Source organism: Salminus brasiliensis, chromosome 18, assembly GCF_030463535.1.
Source record: "Salminus brasiliensis chromosome 18, fSalBra1.hap2, whole genome shotgun sequence".
Lineage (NCBI taxonomy): Eukaryota > Metazoa > Chordata > Actinopteri > Characiformes > Bryconidae > Salminus > Salminus brasiliensis.
Window position 1 is genome coordinate 8221985 of NC_132895.1, and position 18900 is coordinate 8240884.

Here is an 18900-nt window from a genome sequence, read left to right on the forward strand (position 1 = left end):
TTTGGTCATCATACTTTGATAGGCTTCTTAATAATGGATTTGTCGTTATTTAGTAAGTTTAAATTACATTCGATCTGTCAGGGAGGTCGTATTTACAAGTAGGAATACTTGGGATTGTAGATGTAACACGACTTGACCAGATGTGAAGTGTAACTGTGTTATTAAAATTTAAAAAATATACATACATCAAGCAGAATGAGGCGGAATTTCAGCAAGAAGGTATTGAAGTGTAAATAGTTGAAAGGGACCTGGAAGAGAAAGTGAAGGAGTAATAAACAAAACACAACTTAAAACCAAGCTACTGGAATAGTTACAGTTTCAGATGTGATGGAAAACACATTCGAATATTAATAAAAAATAATTAGAATAATAATTAGGAAAAAAATGGCGTCTTTTATACACTTTTTTCGCTCCGTTTGGTCATCGTACTTTGATAGGCTTCTTAATAATGGATATTTCGGTATTTAGGAAGTTTAATTTACATTCGATCTGTCAGGAAGGTCATATTTACAAGTGGGGACACTCGGGAATGTAGATGGAACACGACTTGACCAGATGTGAAGTGTAACTGTGGTATAAAAAAAAAAAAAAAAATACACATACATCAAGCAGAATGAGGCGGAATTTCAGCAAGAAGGTATTGAAGTGTAAATAGTTGAAAGGGACCTGGAAGAGAAAGAGAAGGAGTAATAAACAAAACACAACTTAAAACCAAGCTACTGGAATAGTTACAGTTTCAGATGTGATGGAAAACACATTCGAATATTAATAAAAAATAATTATAATAATAATTAGGACAAAAATGGCGTCTTTTATACGCTTTTTTCGCTCCGTTTGGTCATCGTACGTTGATAGGCTTCTTAGTAATGGATATTTCGGTATTTACGAAGTTTAATTTACATTCGATCTGTCAGGAGGGTTATATGTACAAGTGGGGATACTTGGGAATGTAGATGGAACACGACTTGACCAGATGTGAAGTGTAACTTTGGTATAAAAATGATAAATTATAATAAATCAAGCAGAATGAGCCGGGAACTCAGCGAGAAGGTAATGAAGTGTAAATAGTTGAAAGGGACCTGGAGCAGAAAGACAAGGAGGAATTTACAAAATACAAACTAAAACCAAGCTACTGGTATAGTTCCAGTTTCAGATGTGATGGAAAACACATTCGAATATTAATAAAAAATAATTATAATAATAATTAGGACAAAAATGGCGTCTTTTATACGCTTTTTTCGATCCGTTTGGTCATCGTACGTTGATAGGCTTCTTAATATTGGATATATCGGTATTTACGAAGTTTAATTTACATTCGATCTGTCAGGAGGGTAATATGTACAAGTGGGGATACTTGGGAATGTAGATGGAACACGACTTGACCAGATGTGAAGTGTAACTGTGGTATAAAAATGATAAAATATAATAAATCAAGCAGAATGAGGCGGGATTTCAGCAAGAATGTATTGAAGTGTAAATAGTTGAAAGGGACCTGGAAGAGAAAGACAATGAGTAATTAACAAAACAATTTAAAACCAAGCTACTGGAATAGTTACAGTTTCAGATGTGGTGGAAAACACATTCGAATATTAATATAAAAATAATTAGAATAATAATTGGGGCAAGAATTGCGTCTTTTATACACTTTTGTCGCTCCGTTTGGTCATCGTACTTTGATAGGCTTCTTAATAATGGATTAGACGTTATTTAGTAAGTTTAAATTACATTCGATCTGTCAGGGAGGTCGTATTTACAAGTAGGAATACTTGGGATTGTAGATGTAACACGACTTGACCAGATGTGAAGTGTAACTGTGGTATAAAAATTTAAAAAATATACATACATCAAGCAGAATGAGGCGGAATTTCAGCAAGAAGGTATTGAAGTGTAAATAGTTGAAAGGGACCTGGAAGAGAAAGTGAAGGAGTAATAAACAAAACACAACATAAAACCAAGCTACTGGAATAGTTACAGTTTCAGATGTGATGGAAAACACATTCGAATATTAATAAAAAATAATTAGAATAATAATTAGGACAAAAATGGCGTCTTTTATACGCTTTTTTCGCTCCGTTTGGTCATCGTACTTTGATAGGCTTCTTAATAATGGATATTTCGGTATTTTGGAAGTTTAATTTACATTCGATCTGTCAGGAAGGTCATATTTACAAGTGGGGACACTCGTGAATGTAGATGGAACAGGACTTGACCAGATGTGAAGTATAACTGTGGTATAAAAATGATAAAATGTAAGAAATCAAGCAGAATGAGACTGGAAATCAGCGAGAAGGTATTGAAGTGTAAATAGTTGAAAGGGACCTGGAAGAGAAAGTGAAGGAGTAATAAACAAAACACAACTTAAAACCAAGCTACTGGAATAGTTACAGTTTTAGATGTGATGGAAAACACATTCGAATATTAATAAAAAATAATTATAATAATAATTAGGACAAAAATGGCGTCTTTTATACGCTTTTTTCGCTCCGTTTGGTCATCGTACTTTGATAGTCTTCTTAATAATGGATTTGTCATTATTTAGTAAGTTTAAATTACATTCGATCTGTCAGGGAGGTCGTATTTACAAGTAGGAATACTTGGGATTGTAGATGTAACACGACTTGACCAGATGTGAAGTGTAACTGTGGTATAAAAATGAAAAAAATATACATACATCAAGCAGAATGAGGCGGAATTTCAGCAAGAAGGTATTGAAGTGTAAATAGTTGAAAGGGACCTGGAAGAGAAAGTGAAGGAGTAATAAACAAAACACAACATAAAACCAAGCTACTGGAATAGTTACAGTTTCAGATGTGATGGAAAACACATTCGAATATTAATAAAAAATAATTAGAATAATAATTAGGACAAAAATGGCGTCTTTTATACGCTTTTTTCGCTCCGTTTGGTCATCGTACTTTGATAGGCTTCTTAATAATGGATATTTCGGTATTTAGGAAGTTTAATTTACATTCGATCTGTCAGGAAGGTCATATTTACAAGTGGGGACACTCGGGAATGTAGATGGAACACGACTTGACCAGATGTGAAGTATAACTGTGGTATAAAAATGATAAAATGTAAGAAATCAAGCAGAATGAGACTGGAACTCAGCGAGAAGGTATTGAAGTGTAAATAGTTGAAAGGGACCTGGAAGAGAAAGTGAAGGAGTAATAAACAAAACACAACTTAAAACCAAGCTACTGGAATAGTTACAGTTTTAGATGTGATGGAAAACACATTCGAATATTAATAAAAAATAATTATAATAATAATTAGGACAAAAATGGCGTCTTTTATACGCTTTTTTCGCTCCGTTTGGTCATCGTACTTTGATAGTCTTCTTAAAAATGGATTTGTCATTATTTAGTAAGTTTAAATTACATTCGATCTGTCAGGGAGGTCGTATTTACAAGTAGGAATACTTGGGATTGTAGATGTAACACGACTTGACCAGATGTGAAGTGTAACTGTGGTATAAAAATGAAAAAAATATACATACATCAAGCAGAATGAGGCGGAATTTCAGCAAGAAGGTATTGAAGTGTAAATAGTTGAAAGGGACCTGGAAGAGAAAGTGAAGGAGTAATAAACAAAACACAACTTAAAACCAAGCTACTGGAATAGTCACAGTTTCAGATGTGATGGAAAACACATTCGAATATTAAGAAAAAATAATTAGAATAATAATTAGGACAAAAATGGCGTCTTTTATACGCTTTTTTCGCTCCGTTTGGTCATCGTACTTTGATAGGCTTCTTAATAATGGATATTTAAGTATTTAGGAAGTTTAATTTACATTCGATCTGTCAGGAAGGTTATATTTATAAGTGGGGACACTCGGGAATGTAGATGGAACACGACTTGACCAGATGTGAAGTGTAACTGTGGTATAAAAATAAAAAAAAAATACACATACATCAAGCAGAATGAGGCGGAATTTCAGCAAGAAGGTATTGAAGTGTATATAGTTGAAAGGGACCTGGAAGAGAAAGAGAAGGAGTAATAAACAAAACACAACTTAAAACCAAGCTACTGGAATAGTTACAGTTTCAGATGTGATGGAAAACACATTCGAATATTAATAAAAAAATAATTATAATAATAATTAGGACAAAAATGGCGTCTTTTATACGCTTTTTTCGCTCCGTTTGGTCATCGTACGTTGATAGGCTTCTTAATATTGGATATATCGGTATTTACGAAGTTTAATTTACATTCGATCTGTCAGGAGGGTCATATGTACAAGTGGGGATACTTGGGAATGTAGATGGAACACGACTTGACCAGATGTGAAGTGTAACTGTGGTATAAAAATGATAAAATATAATAAATCAAGCAGAATGAGGCGGGATTTCAGCAAGAAGGTATTGAAGTGTAAATAGTTGAAAGGGACCTGGAAGAGAAAGACAATGAGTAATTAACAAAACAATTTAAAACCAAGCTACTGGAATAGTTACAGTTTCAGATGTGATGGAAAACACATTCGAATATTAATATAAAAATAATTATAATAATAATTAAGACAAAAATTGCGTCTTTTATACGCTTTTGTCGCTCCGTTTGGTCGTGGTACTTTGATAGGCTTCTTAATAATAGATATTTCGGTATTTAGGAAGTTTAATTTACATTCGATCTGTCAGGAAGGTCATATTTACAAGTAGGGACACTCGGGAATGTAGATGGAACACGACTTGACAAGATGTGAAGTGTAACTGTGGTATAAAAATGATAAAATGTAAGAAATCAAGCAGAATGAGGCGGGAACTCAGCGAGAAGGTAGTGAAGTGTAAATAGTTAAAAGGGACCCGGAAGAGAGCGACAAGGAGTACTTAACAAAACACAACGTAAAACCAAGCTACTGGAATAGTTACAGTTTCAGACGTGGTGGAAAACACATTCGAATAATAATATAAAATAATTAGATTAATAATTGGGACAAAAATGGCGTCTTTATACGCTTTTTTCGCTCCGTTTGATCATCATACTTTGATAGGCTTCTTAATAATGGATTTGTCGTTATTTAGTAAGTTTAAATTACATTCGATCTGTCAGGGAGGTCGTATTTACAAGTAGGAATACTTGGGATTGTAGATGTAACACGACTTGACCAGATGTGAAGTGTAACTGTGTTATTAAAATTTAAAAAATATACATACATCAAGCAGAATGAGGCGGAATTTCAGCAAGAAGGTATTGAAGTGTAAATAGTTGAAAGGGACCTGGAAGAGAAAGTGAAGGAGTAATAAACAAAACACAACTTAAAACCAAGCTACTGGAATAGTTACAGTTTCAGATGTGATGGAAAACACATTCGAATATTAAGAAAAAATAATTAGAATAATAATTAGGACAAAAATGGCGTCTTTTATACGCTTTTTTCGCTCCGTTTGGTCATCGTACTTTGATAGGCTTCTTAATAATGGATATTTCGGTATTTAGGAAGTTTAATTTACATTCGATCTGTCAGGAAGGTCATATTTATAAGTGGGGACACTCGGGAATGTAGATGGAACACGACTTGACCAGATGTGAAGTGTAACTGTGGTATAAAAATAAAAAAAAAAATACACATACATCAAGCAGAATGAGGCGGAATTTCAGCAAGAAGGTATTGAAGTGTAAATAGTTGAAAGGGACCTGGAAGAGAAAGAGAAGGAGTAATAAACAAAACACAACTTAAAACCAAGCTACTGGAATAGTTACAGTTTCAGATGTGATGGAAAACACATTCGAATATTAATAAAAAATAATTAGAATAATAATTAGGACAAAAATGGCGTCTTTTATACGCTTTTTTCGCTCCGTTTGGTCATCGTACGTTGATAGGCTTCTTAGTAATGGATATTTCGGTATTTACGAAGTTTAATTTACATTCGATCTGTCAGGAGGGTTATATGTACAAGTGGGGATACTTGGGAATGTAGATGGAACACGACTTGACCAGATGTGAAGTGTAACTTTGGTATAAAAATGATAAAATATAATAAATCAAGCAGAATGAGGCGGGATTTCAGCAAGAAGGTATTGAAGTGTAAATAGTTGAAAGGGACCTGGAAGAGAAAGACAATGAGTAATTAACAAAACAATTTAAAACCAAGCTACTGGAATAGTTACAGTTTCAGATGTGGTGGAAAACACATTCGAATATTAATATAAAAATAATTGTAATAATAATTAAGACAAAAATTGCGTCTTTTATACGCTTTTGTCGCTCCGTTTGGTCGTGGTACTTTGATAGGCTTCTTAATAATAGATATTTCGGTATTTAGGAAGTTTAATTTACATTCGATCTGTCAGGAAGGTCATATTTACAAGTAGGGACACTCGGGAATGTAGATGGAACACGACTTGACAAGATGTGAAGTGTAACTGTGGTATAAAAATGATAAAATGTAAGAAATCAAGCAGAATGAGGCGGGAACTCAGCGAGAAGGTAGTGAAGTGTAAATAGTTAAAAGGGACCCGGAAGAGAGCGACAAGGAGTACTTAACAAAACACAACGTAAAACCAAGCTACTGGAATAGTTACAGTTTCAGACGTGGTGGAAAACACATTCGAATAATAATATAAAATAATTAGATTAATAATTGGGACAAAAATGGCGTCTTTATACGCTTTTTTCGCTCCGTTTGATCATCATACTTTGATAGGCTTCTTAATAATGGATTTGTCGTTATTTAGTAAGTTTAAATTACATTCGATCTGTCAGGGAGGTCGTATTTACAAGTAGGAATACTTGGGATTGTAGATGTAACACGACTTGACCAGATGTGAAGTGTAACTGTGTTATTAAAATTTAAAAAATATACATACATCAAGCAGAATGAGGCGGAATTTCAGCAAGAAGGTATTGAAGTGTAAATAGTTGAAAGGGACCTGGAAGAGAAAGAGAAGGAGTAATAAACAAAACACAACTTAAAACCAAGCTACTGGAATAGTTACAGTTTCAGATGTGATGGAAAACACATTCGAATATTAATAAAAAATAATTATAATAATAATTAGGACAAAAATGGCGTCTTTTATACGCTTTTTTCGCTCCGTTTGGTCATCGTACGTTGATAGGCTTCTTAGTAATGGATATTTCGGTATTTACGAAGTTTAATTTACATTCGATCTGTCAGGAGGGTTATATGTACAAGTGGGGATACTTGGGAATATAGATGGAACACGACTTGACCAGATGTGAAGTGTAACTTTGGTATAAAAATGATAAATTATAATAAATCAAGCAGAATGAGCCGGGAACTCAGCGAGAAGGTAATGAAGTGTAAATAGTTGAAAGGGACCTGGAGCAGAAAGACAAGGAGGAATTTATAAAATACAAACTAAAACCAAGCTACTGGTATAGTTCCAGTTTCAGATGTGATGGAAAACACATTCGAATATTAATAAAAAATAATTATAATAATAATTAGGACAAAAATGGCGTCTTTTATACGCTTTTTTCGCTCCGTTTGGTCATCGTACGTTGATAGGCTTCTTAATATTGGATATATCGGTATTTACGAAGTTTAATTTACATTCGATCTGTCAGGAGGGTCATATGTACAAGTGGGGATACTTGGGAATGTAGATGGAACACGACTTGACCAGATGTGAAGTGTAACTGTGGTATAAAAATGATAAAATATAATAAATCAAGCAGAATGAGGCGGGATTTCAGCAAGAAGGTATTGAAGTGTAAATAGTTGAAAGGGACCTGGAAGAGAAAGACAATGAGTAATTAACAAAACAATTTAAAACCAAGCTACTGGAATAGTTACAGTTTCAGATGTGGTGGAAAACACATTCGAATATTAATATAAAAATAATTAGAATAATAATTGGGGCAAGAATTGCGTCTTTTATACACTTTTGTCGCTCCGTTTGGTCATCGTACTTTGATAGGCTTCTTAATAATGGATTAGTCGTTATTTAGTAAGTTTAAATTACATTCGATCTGTCAGGGAGGTCGTATTTACAAGTAGGAATACTTGGGATTGTAGATGTAACACGACTTGACCAGATGTGAAGTGTAACTGTGGTATAAAAATTTAAAAAATATACATACATCAAGCAGAATGAGGCGGAATTTCAGCAAGAAGGTATTGAAGTGTAAATAGTTGAAAGGGACCTGGAAGAGAAAGTGAAGGAGTAATAAACAAAACACAACATAAAACCAAGCTACTGGAATAGTTACAGTTTCAGATGTGATGGAAAACACATTCGAATATTAATAAAAAATAATTAGAATAATAATTAGGACAAAAATGGCGTCTTTTATACGCTTTTTTCGCTCCGTTTGGTCATCGTACTTTGATAGGCTTCTTAATAATGGATATTTAGGTATTTTGGAAGTTTAATTTACATTCGATCTGTCAGGAAGGTCATATTTACAAGTGGGGACACTCGTGAATGTAGATGGAACACGACTTGACCAGATGTGAAGTATAACTGTGGTATAAAAATGATAAAATGTAAGAAATCAAGCAGAATGAGACTGGAACTCAGCGAGAAGGTATTGAAGTGTAAATAGTTGAAAGGGACCTGGAAGAGAAAGTGAAGGAGTAATAAACAAAACACAACTTAAAACCAAGCTACTGGAATAGTTACAGTTTTAGATGTGATGGAAAACACATTCGAATATTAATAAAAAATAATTATAATAATAATTAGGACAAAAATGGCGTCTTTTATACGCTTTTTTCGCTCCGTTTGGTCATCGTACTTTGATAGTCTTCTTAATAATGGATTTGTCATTATTTAGTAAGTTTAAATTACATTCGATCTGTCAGGGAGGTCATATTTACAAGTAGGAATACTTGGGATTGTAGATGTAACACGACTTGACCAGATGTGAAGTGTAACTGTGGTATAAAAATGAAAAAAATATACATACATCAAGCAGAATGAGGCGGAATTTCAGCAAGAAGGTATTGAAGTGTAAATAGTTGAAAGGGACCTGGAAGAGAAAGTGAAGGAGTAATAAACAAAACACAACATAAAACCAAGCTACTGGAATAGTTACAGTTTCAGATGTGATGGAAAACACATTCGAATATTAATAAAAAATAATTAGAATAATAATTAGGACAAAAATGGCGTCTTTTATACGCTTTTTTCGCTCCGTTTGGTCATCGTACTTTGATAGGCTTCTTAATAATGGATATTTCGGTATTTAGGAAGTTTAATTTACATTCGATCTGTCAGGAAGGTCATATTTACAAGTGGGGACCCTCGGGAATGTAGATGGAACACGACTTGACCAGATGTGAAGTATAACTGTGGTATAAAAATGATAAAATGTAAGAAATCAAGCAGAATGAGACTGGAACTCAGCGAGAAGGTATTGAAGTGTAAATAGTTGAAAGGGACCTGGAAGAGAAAGTGAAGGAGTAATAAACAAAACACAACTTAAAACCAAGCTACTGGAATAGTTACAGTTTTAGATGTGATGGAAAACACATTCGAATATTAAAAAAAATAATTATAATAATAATTAGGACAAAAATGGCGTCTTTTATACGCTTTTTTCGCTCCGTTTGGTCATCGTACTTTGATAGTCTTCTTAATAATGGATTTGTCATTATTTAGTAAGTTTAAATTACATTCGATCTGTCAGGGAGGTCGTATTTACAAGTAGGAATACTTGGGATTGTAGATGTAACACGACATGACCAGATGTGAAGTGTAACTGTGGTATAAAAATGAAAAAAATATACATACATCAAGCAGAATGAGGCGGAATTTCAGCAAGAAGGTATTGAAGTGTAAATAGTTGAAAGGGACCTGGAAGAGAAAGTGAAGGAGTAATAAACAAAACACAACTTAAAACCAAGCTACTGGAATACTTACAGTTTCAGATGTGATGGAAAACACATTCGAATATTAATAAAAAATAATTAGAATAATAATTAGGACAAAAATGGCGTCTTTTATACGCTTTTTTCGCACCGTTTGGTCATCGTACGTTGATAGGCTTCTTAGTAATGGATATTTCGGTATTTACGAAGTTTAATTTACATTCCATCTGTCAGGAGGGTTATATGTACAAGTGGGGATACTTGGGAATGTAGATGGAACACGACTTGACCAGATGTGAAGTGTAACTTTGGTATAAAAATGATAAAATATAATAAATCAAGCAGAATGAGCCGAGAACTCAGCGAGAAGGTAATGAAGTGTAAATAGTTGAAAGGGACCTGGAGCAGAAAGACAAGGAGGAATTTACAAAATACAACCTAAAACCAAGCTACTGGTATAGTTCCAGTTTCAGATGTGGTGGAAAACACATTCGAATATTAATATAAAAATAATTACAATAATAATTGGGGCAAGAATTGCGTCTTTTATACGCTTTTGTCGCTCCGTTTGGTCGTGGTACTTTGATAGGCTTCTTAATAATAGATATTTCGGTATTTACGAAGTTTAATTTACATTCGATCTGTCAGGAGGGTTATATGTACAAGTGGGGATACTTGGGAATGTAGATGGAACACGACTTGACCAGATGTGAAGTATAACTGTGGTATAAAAATGATAAAATGTAAGAAATCAAGCAGAATGAGACTGGAACTCAGCGAGAAGGTATTGAAGTGTAAATAGTTGAAAGGGACCTGGAAGAGAAAGTGAAGGAGTAATAAACAAAACACAACTTAAAACCAAGCTACTGGAATAGTTACAGTTTTAGATGTGATGGAAAACACATTCGAATATTAATAAAAAATAATTATAATAATAATTAGGACAAAAATGGCGTCTTTTATACGCTTTTTTCGCTCCGTTTGGTCATCGTACTTTGATAGTCTTCTTAATAATGGATTTGTCATTATTTAGTAAGTTTAAATTACATTCGATCTGTCAGGGAGGTCGTATTTACAAGTAGGAATACTTGGGATTGTAGATGTAACACGACTTGACCAGATGTGAAGTATAACTGTGGTATAAAAATGATAAAATGTAAGAAATCAAGCAGAATGAGGCGGGAACTCAGCGAGAAGGTAGTGAAGTGTAAATAGTTAAAAGGGACCCGGAAGAGAGCGACAAGGAGTACTTAACAAAACACAACGTAAAACCAAGCTACTGGAATAGTTACAGTTTCAGACGTGGTGGAAAACACATTCGAATAATAATATAAAATAATTAGATTAATAATTGGGACAAAAATGGCGTCTTTATACGCTTTTTTCGCTCCGTTTGGTCATCATACTTTGATAGGCTTCTTAATAATGGATTTGTCGTTATTTAGCAAGTTTAAATTACATTCGATCTGTCAGGGAGGTCGTATTTACAAGTAGGAATACTTGGGATTGTAGATGTAACACGACTTGACCAGATGTGAAGTGTAACTGTGTTATTAAAATTTAAAAAATATACATACATCAAGCAGAATGAGGCGGAATTTCAGCAAGAAGGTATTGAAGTGTAAATAGTTGAAAGGGACCTGGAAGAGAAAGTGAAGGAGTAATAAACAAAACACAACTTAAAACCAAGCTACTGGAATAGTTACAGTTTCAGATGTGATGGAAAACACATTCGAATATTAATAAAAAATAATTAGAATAATAATTAGGACAAAAATGGCGTCTTTTATACGCTTTTTTCGCTCCGTTTGGTCATCGTACTTTGATAGGCTTCTTAATAATGGATATTTCGGTATTTAGGAAGTTTAATTTACATTCGATCTGTCAGGAGGGTCATATGTACAAGTGGGGATACTTGGGAATGTAGATGGAACACGACTTGACCAGATGTGAAGTGTAACTTTGGTATAAAAATGATAAAATATAATAAATCAAGCAGAATGAGGCGGGATTTCAGCGAGAAGGTAGGGAAGTGTAAATAGATAAAAGGGACCCGGAAGAGAGCAACAAGGAGTATTTAACAAAACACAATTTAAAACCAAGCTACTGGAATAGTTACAGTTTCAGATGTGATGGAAAACACATTCGAAAATTAATAAAAAATAATTATAATAATAACTGGGACAAAAATGGCGTCTTTTATACGCTTTTTTCGCTCCAAATGGTCATCGTACTTTGATAGGCTTCTTAGTAATGGATATTTCGGTATTTACGAAGTTTAATTTACATTCGATCTGTCAGGAGGGTTATATGTACAAGTGGGGATACTTGGGAATGTAGATGGAACACGACTTGACCAGATGTGAAGTGTAACTTTGGTATAAAAATGATAAAATATAATAAATCAAGCAGAATGAGCCGGGAACTCAGCGAGAAGGAAATGAAGTGTAAATAGTTGAAAGGGAAAGTTTCAGATGTGGTGGAAAACACATTCGAATATTAATATAAAAATAATTACAATAATAATTGGGGCAAGAATTGCGTCTTTTATACGCTTTTGTCGCTCCGTTTGGTCGTGGTACTTTGATAGGCTTCTTAATATTAGATATTTCGGTATTTAGGAAGTTTAAGTTACATTCGATCTGTCAGGAAGGTCATATTTACAAGTGGGGACACTCGGGAATGTAGATGGAACACGACTTGACCAGATGTGAAGTGTAACTGTGGAATAAAAATGATAAAATGTAAGAAATCAAGCAGAATGAGGCGGGAACTCAGCGAGAAGGTAATGAAGTGTAAATAGTTAAAAGGGACCCGGAAGAGAGCGACAAGGAGTACTTAACAAAACACAACGTAAAACCAAGCTACTGGAATAGTTACAGTTTCACACGTGGTGGAAAACACATTCGAATAATAATATAAAATAATTAGATTAATAATTGGGACAAAAATGGCGTCTTTTATACGCTTTTTTCGCTCCGTTTGGTCATCGTACTTTGATAGGCTTCTTAATAATGGATTTGTCGTTATTTAGTAAATTTAAATTACATTCGATCTGTCAGGGAGGTCGTATTTACAAGTAGGAATACTTGGGATTGTAGATGTAACACGACTTGACCAGATGTGAAGTGTAACTGTGGTATAAATGTGATATCCGTGATATCAAAAGTACAAAAAAAGACAGACCAACCACACCTTTAGGTTGTCTTTAATTAACCAAGTGCTGGAACTCACAACAACACTGTTCTCTGGGCAGCTACGAGCTTCAACTGGTTTCTTCTTCTAAGACACTCACAGTAGCTCTACTCTAGTGCCCCCTACTGGTTCTCAAAAACATAACCATTTTACACATTCACATTACTACATATTTCCCTCCTCTTAAAGAGTTCACTTAATGAAAAAACGAACAAAAAAAACATTTATAATACTGTTTCACAAAATGAATCTTTCGTTTTCCGTTTGCATTCAGTACAAAGTAGGTAGTCTTTTTTTTTTTTTTTTTTTTTTTTACTGTTCGTAGTCCTGTAAGTGAGTAGGCTTCCTTACAGTCCTTTGTGAGCGACGCAATGTTGTTCCACAACTCTGAGAATTGTCAGTACTGACACTGACACTCACGGATTGTCCCTGCGGATTTGGAATCTCAGAGTCCTTGACAAAGTCCTTTGTCTGTTCCTTTTCTGAGATTTTGATGGTTTCAGCTATGTCTGTTTCTAGCAACAGTGGGTTTGAAAGTCTGTCTGACACATTCATCTCTGAGATCTGACTGTTCTCAGCTCCAGCCAAAATCTGATCCACATGTCTTCGTACAATCTTGCCATCACCCAGTCTGACCTTGTAGGATACTGGACCCGTCACTTCTTCAATGAGTCCCCGAATCCATTTAGGACCATGGCTGAAATTCCTTGTCATTACCACAACTCCTTGTTCAAATTCTCGACCCTGGCGTTGCTTGTCGTGACTCTTCTTCTGTTTGCCCTGTTTCTCAATCACCCTCCTCTTTAAGTCTGGATGCACCAGGTCTAAGGTTGACCTAAGTTTTCTACCTTGTAACATCTCTGCAGGTGACTTCCCTGTTGTAGACTGCGGTGTAATCCTGTAACTGAACAACACTCGAGCCAGTTTTGTAGAGATGCTGCCTTCTCCAGCTTTTTTCATCATGGTCTTGAACGTCTGAACTGCTCTTTCCGCAAGACCATTTGAGGAGGCATGGAAGGGAGCAGAAGTCACGTGTGTAATTCCATTCTTTGTCATGAATTCTTTAAACTCTGCACTCATAAAGCAAGCACCATTATCTGAAACTATCATTTCTGGTAGTCCTTGGATGCTAAAACTTTTTGCGCAGACACTCAATGGTAACAGAAGAGGTAGCTGCATGTACAGGATAGACATCTAACCATTTGGAATGAGCATCAATGACTATGAGAAACATTTGTCCCATAAATGGTCCTGCATAGTCGATGTGCAATCGTCTCCATGGTTTGTCCGGCCACTCCCATGGGTGAAGTGGGGCTACAGCTGGACATTTTTGCATTTCCTGACACTTTGAACATCTTTTCACTGTAGCTTCAATATCCTGGTCAAGCTTTGGCCACCAGAAATAACTTCTGGCTAGGGCCTTCATTCGGGTAACTCCAGGATGGCATTGGTGTAGTTGGTTCAGGAGATCTTGGCGTCCCCTATTTGGCACCACCACACGTGCACCCCACAAGATGCAACCATCTTGGACACTCAGTTCATCTTTTCTCACAGCAAATGGCATAAACTGAGGATCCATCACCTGCTCTGGCCAGCCTCTCATTATGTATTCTCTGACCCTGGACAAAACAGTATCTTTGGTTGTCCACTTGCGCACATCACCATCAGACACCAGTGCTATTTCCTCCATCATTAGCACTCTGTCTTCCTGTTCCTTTACCACTTCTGAACATGGAAGTGGCAATCTGCTCAGAGCGTCAGCATTGCCATGGTCTTTGCCTGGCTTGTAGATAATGACATACTCATAAGCTCGCAAGGCTACTGACCACCGTTGTACTCTTGGCGATACCATCTGAGGAACAGCTTTCATTTCATTGAAAAGGGACAGAAGGGGCTTGTGATCAGTGCAAATGGTAAACTTTCTACCATACAAGTACTTGTGAAAGCGTTGCACTCCAAACATCACAGCAAGTCCTTCCTTGTCCAATTGCGAATAATTGCGCTCCGCTGGTGTTAGTGTTCGCGACATGAAACTAATGGGCCTTTCTTCCCCATTGGACATTCGATGTGACAACACAGCCCCAACCCCGTAGGGTGATGCATCACATGAGAGAATGAGATCCTTCTGACTGTCATAATGCACTAACACGTCCGATGACTGCATGAGCTTTTTAGATTTCTCAAAAGCAGCTTCTTGCTCTTTTCCCCAGTGCCAGTTGGTATCTTTTCTCAGTAGCTGATGTAGAGGAGCTAACAAAGTTGACAGATTTGGTAGAAATCTGTTGTAATAGTTTAACAATCCAAGATACGCCTTGAGCTCTGTCACATTTGTTGGTGAAGGTGCTTCCTGAATGGCCCTGACCTTATTCTGCAGTGGGTGCAGTCCTGTAGAATCCACTTTATGTCCCAGGAACTCTGCTTCTTTGCCCATGAACGAGCATTTGCTCCGTTTTAGCCGCAAGCCTGCTTCTTCTAACCTTGTTAGAACTTCACTTAGGGCTTTGAGGTGTTCCTGGTCATTCTTGCCCGTCAGTAGAATGTCATCAAGATACACTGCTACATTGGGGATTCCCTGCAGTAATCCCTCCATGATTCGTTGGAAGATTGCAGGACTGGAGGAAACTCCAAAAGGAAGTCGATTCACTGCAAACAGACCCTTGTGCGTACTAATAGTGACATAAGGTTTGGATTCCTCATCTAGAGTCACTTGTTGATAGGCATGACTTAAGTCTAACTTGGTGAACTTCTCACCACCTGCCAACTTCTCAAAGAGATCCTCAACTCTTGGAATCGGATACTGCTCTAACTTGGATACTCGGTTGACCGTTAATTTGTAATCACCACAAATTCTCACTGACTTGTCCGGTTTTAAAACTGGAACAATAGGCGCTGCCCATTCTGAGAATTTCACAGGTTCTAGAATGTTTTCCTCTACTAGCCTATCTATCTCTGCCTCTACTTTCTGCTTCATTGCATAGGGAACGGGTCTTGGTTTGAAAAACCTTGGAACAGCTTCTTTGTCAACATGGATTTTTGCGGGAGGACCCTTCCATGTCCCCAATCCTTCCTTGAACACCATGTCATGCTGTGCCAGTACGTCCTGCACTGTCTGCGTAGTCGCAGTAAGTTGGTTTAAAGAACACCAGTCTACAGCCAGTTCTCTGATCCACCCACGCCCTAATAAATTTGGACCCTTACCTGCCACTACTACTACAGGTAGCTGTTTGACAATGTCCTTGTACACTACACTGACCTTTGCTACACCTAAGGTTTCTACTCTTTCTCCTGTGTACGTTTTGAGATTCACAGAACACTTGCCTAGTTCCGAAATGTTTTCCTTGCTTTCTAGTTTTGCATACTCTGCCTGCGTCAAAATTGTAACGCTACACCCAGTGTCTACTTCAAAGTTGACATTCAAGTCATTAACTTAGAGCTGAAGCTTGATTGGCTCTACTTTAGGAATGTTTGTCTCTTTTAAATTGTGCATTGTGAATATCTCTTCTGCTTCATTTTCTGAGTTGGAATTTTCACTGATCTGATTGGCTGACTGCTTGTTTTCCCTTTTTTCATACCTTTTTTTTCCTCCCCCTGTAGGCCTGGAGTGATCGACAGGTAACTTTTCTCTGCACATTTTTTTAATGTGTCCCACTTTTTTACATTTGTGGCATTTTTCTTTTGCAAACCGGCACTCTGGCGCCATGTGTTCACCTCCACATCGGTAGCAAACAGTACGTGAGCGATTTCCATCTCGTGCTTTTGGTCCTGCAAAGAACTTGCACACCATCTCCCGCTTGTCTGCCACGACACTGTGAAACTTACTCTGTCCTTGAAGATCCTGAATATCTTTAGAAGCAGTCTCTATTGCTTGAGCAAGCTTCAGGGCTTTGTCATATGTTAGCTCAGGCTCCGCTAACAATCTACGCTGCATGCGATCATCTTCAATACCGCAAACAAGCCTGTCCCTCAACATTTCTGTCAGCTTATCTCCATAATTGCAGTGTTGAGCCAGTTCACGAAGTACAGCCACATATTCAGAAACACTCTCCTCTGGTTTCCTATTCCTTGAATTAAACTTGAAACGCTGTACTATCTCACTTGGCTTGGGGTTGTAATGCGCTTTCAGCAGTTCCACCAGCTCATCATAGGTTTTCTCCCCTGGTTTGGTAGGACTTAACAAGTTTCTCATGAGACTGTAGGTTTGACTTCCCACCGAGCTAAGAAGAATTGCACGTTTCTTAGCAGCATCTGTAATCTCATTTGCCTCGAAGAAATGTGATAACACCTCACAATACTCCTCCCAGGACTGATTTCCATTATCAAAAGGAGTGAGAGTTCCTACCATAGCTGCCATGCTCTGGATGTCTTGCAAAAAAAACCTTGCAAAGTCCTCTTTTAAAAAAAAAAAAAAGGTCCAAAGAGCTGAATTATTGTCCACTGTTTCCTCGTCGCCAGATGTGATATCCGTGATATCAAAAGTACAAAAAAAGACAGACCAACCACACCTTTAGGTTGTCTTTAATTAACCAAGTGCTGGAACTCACAACAACACTGTTCTCTGGGCAGCTACGAGCTTCAACTGGTTTCTTCTTCTAAGACACTCACAGTAGCTCTACTCTAGTGCGCCCTACTGGTTCTCAAAAACATAACCATTTTACACATTCACATTACTACAATAAAAATGAAAAAAATATACATACATCAAGCAGAATGAGGCGGGATTTTAGCAAGAAGGTATTGAAGTGTAAATAGTTGAAAGGGACCTGGAAGAGAAAGAGAAGGAGTAATAAACAAAACACAACTTAAAACCAAGCTACTGGAATAGTTACAGTTTCAGATGTGATGGAAAACACACTCGAATATTAATAAGAAATAATTATAATAATAATTAGGATAAAAATGGCGTCTTTTATATGCTTTTTTCGCTCCGTTTGGTCATCGTACTTTGATAGGCTTCTTAATAATGGATATTTCGGTATTTAGAAAGATTAATTTACATTCGATCTGTCAGGAAGGTCATATTTACAAGTGGGGACACTCGGGAATGTAGATGGAACACGACTTGACCAGATGTGAAGTGTAACTGTGGTATAAAAATGATAAAATGTAAGAAATCAAGCAGAATGAGCCGGGAACTCAGCGAGAAGGTAGTGAAGTGTAAATAGTTAAAAGGGACCCGGAAGAGAGCGACAAGGAGTACTTAACAAAACACAATTTAAAACCAAGCTACTGGAATAGTTAGTTTCAGATGTGATGGAAAACACATTCGAAAATTAATAAAAAATAATTATAATAATAACTGGGACAAAAATGGCGTCTTTTATACGCTTTTTTCGCTCCGTTTGGTCATCGTACTTTGATAGGCTTCTTAGTAATGGATATTTCGGTATTTAGGAAGATTAATTTACATTCGATCTGTCAGGAGGGTTATATGTACAAGTGGGGATACTTGGGAATGTAGATGGAACACGACTTGACCAGATGTGAAGTGTAACTGTGGTATAAAAATGACGAAATATAAATAAATCAAGCAGAATGAGACTGGAACTCAGCGAGAAGGTATTGAAGTGTAAATAGTTGAAAGGGACCCGGAAGAGAGCGACAAGGAGTACTTAACAAAACACAACGTAAAACCAAGCTACTGGAATAGTTACAGTTTCAGACGTGGTGGAAAACACATTCGAATAATAATATAAAATAATTAGATTAATAATTGGGACAATAATGGCGTCGTTAATACGCTCTTTTCGCTCCGTTTGGTCATCGTACTTTGATAGGCTTCTTAATAATGGATTTGTCGTTATTTAGTAAGTTTAAATTACATTCGATCTGTCAGGGAGGTCGTATTTACAAGTAGGAATACTTGGGATTGTAGATGTAACACGACTTGACCAGATGTGAAGTGTAACTGTGGTATAAAAAT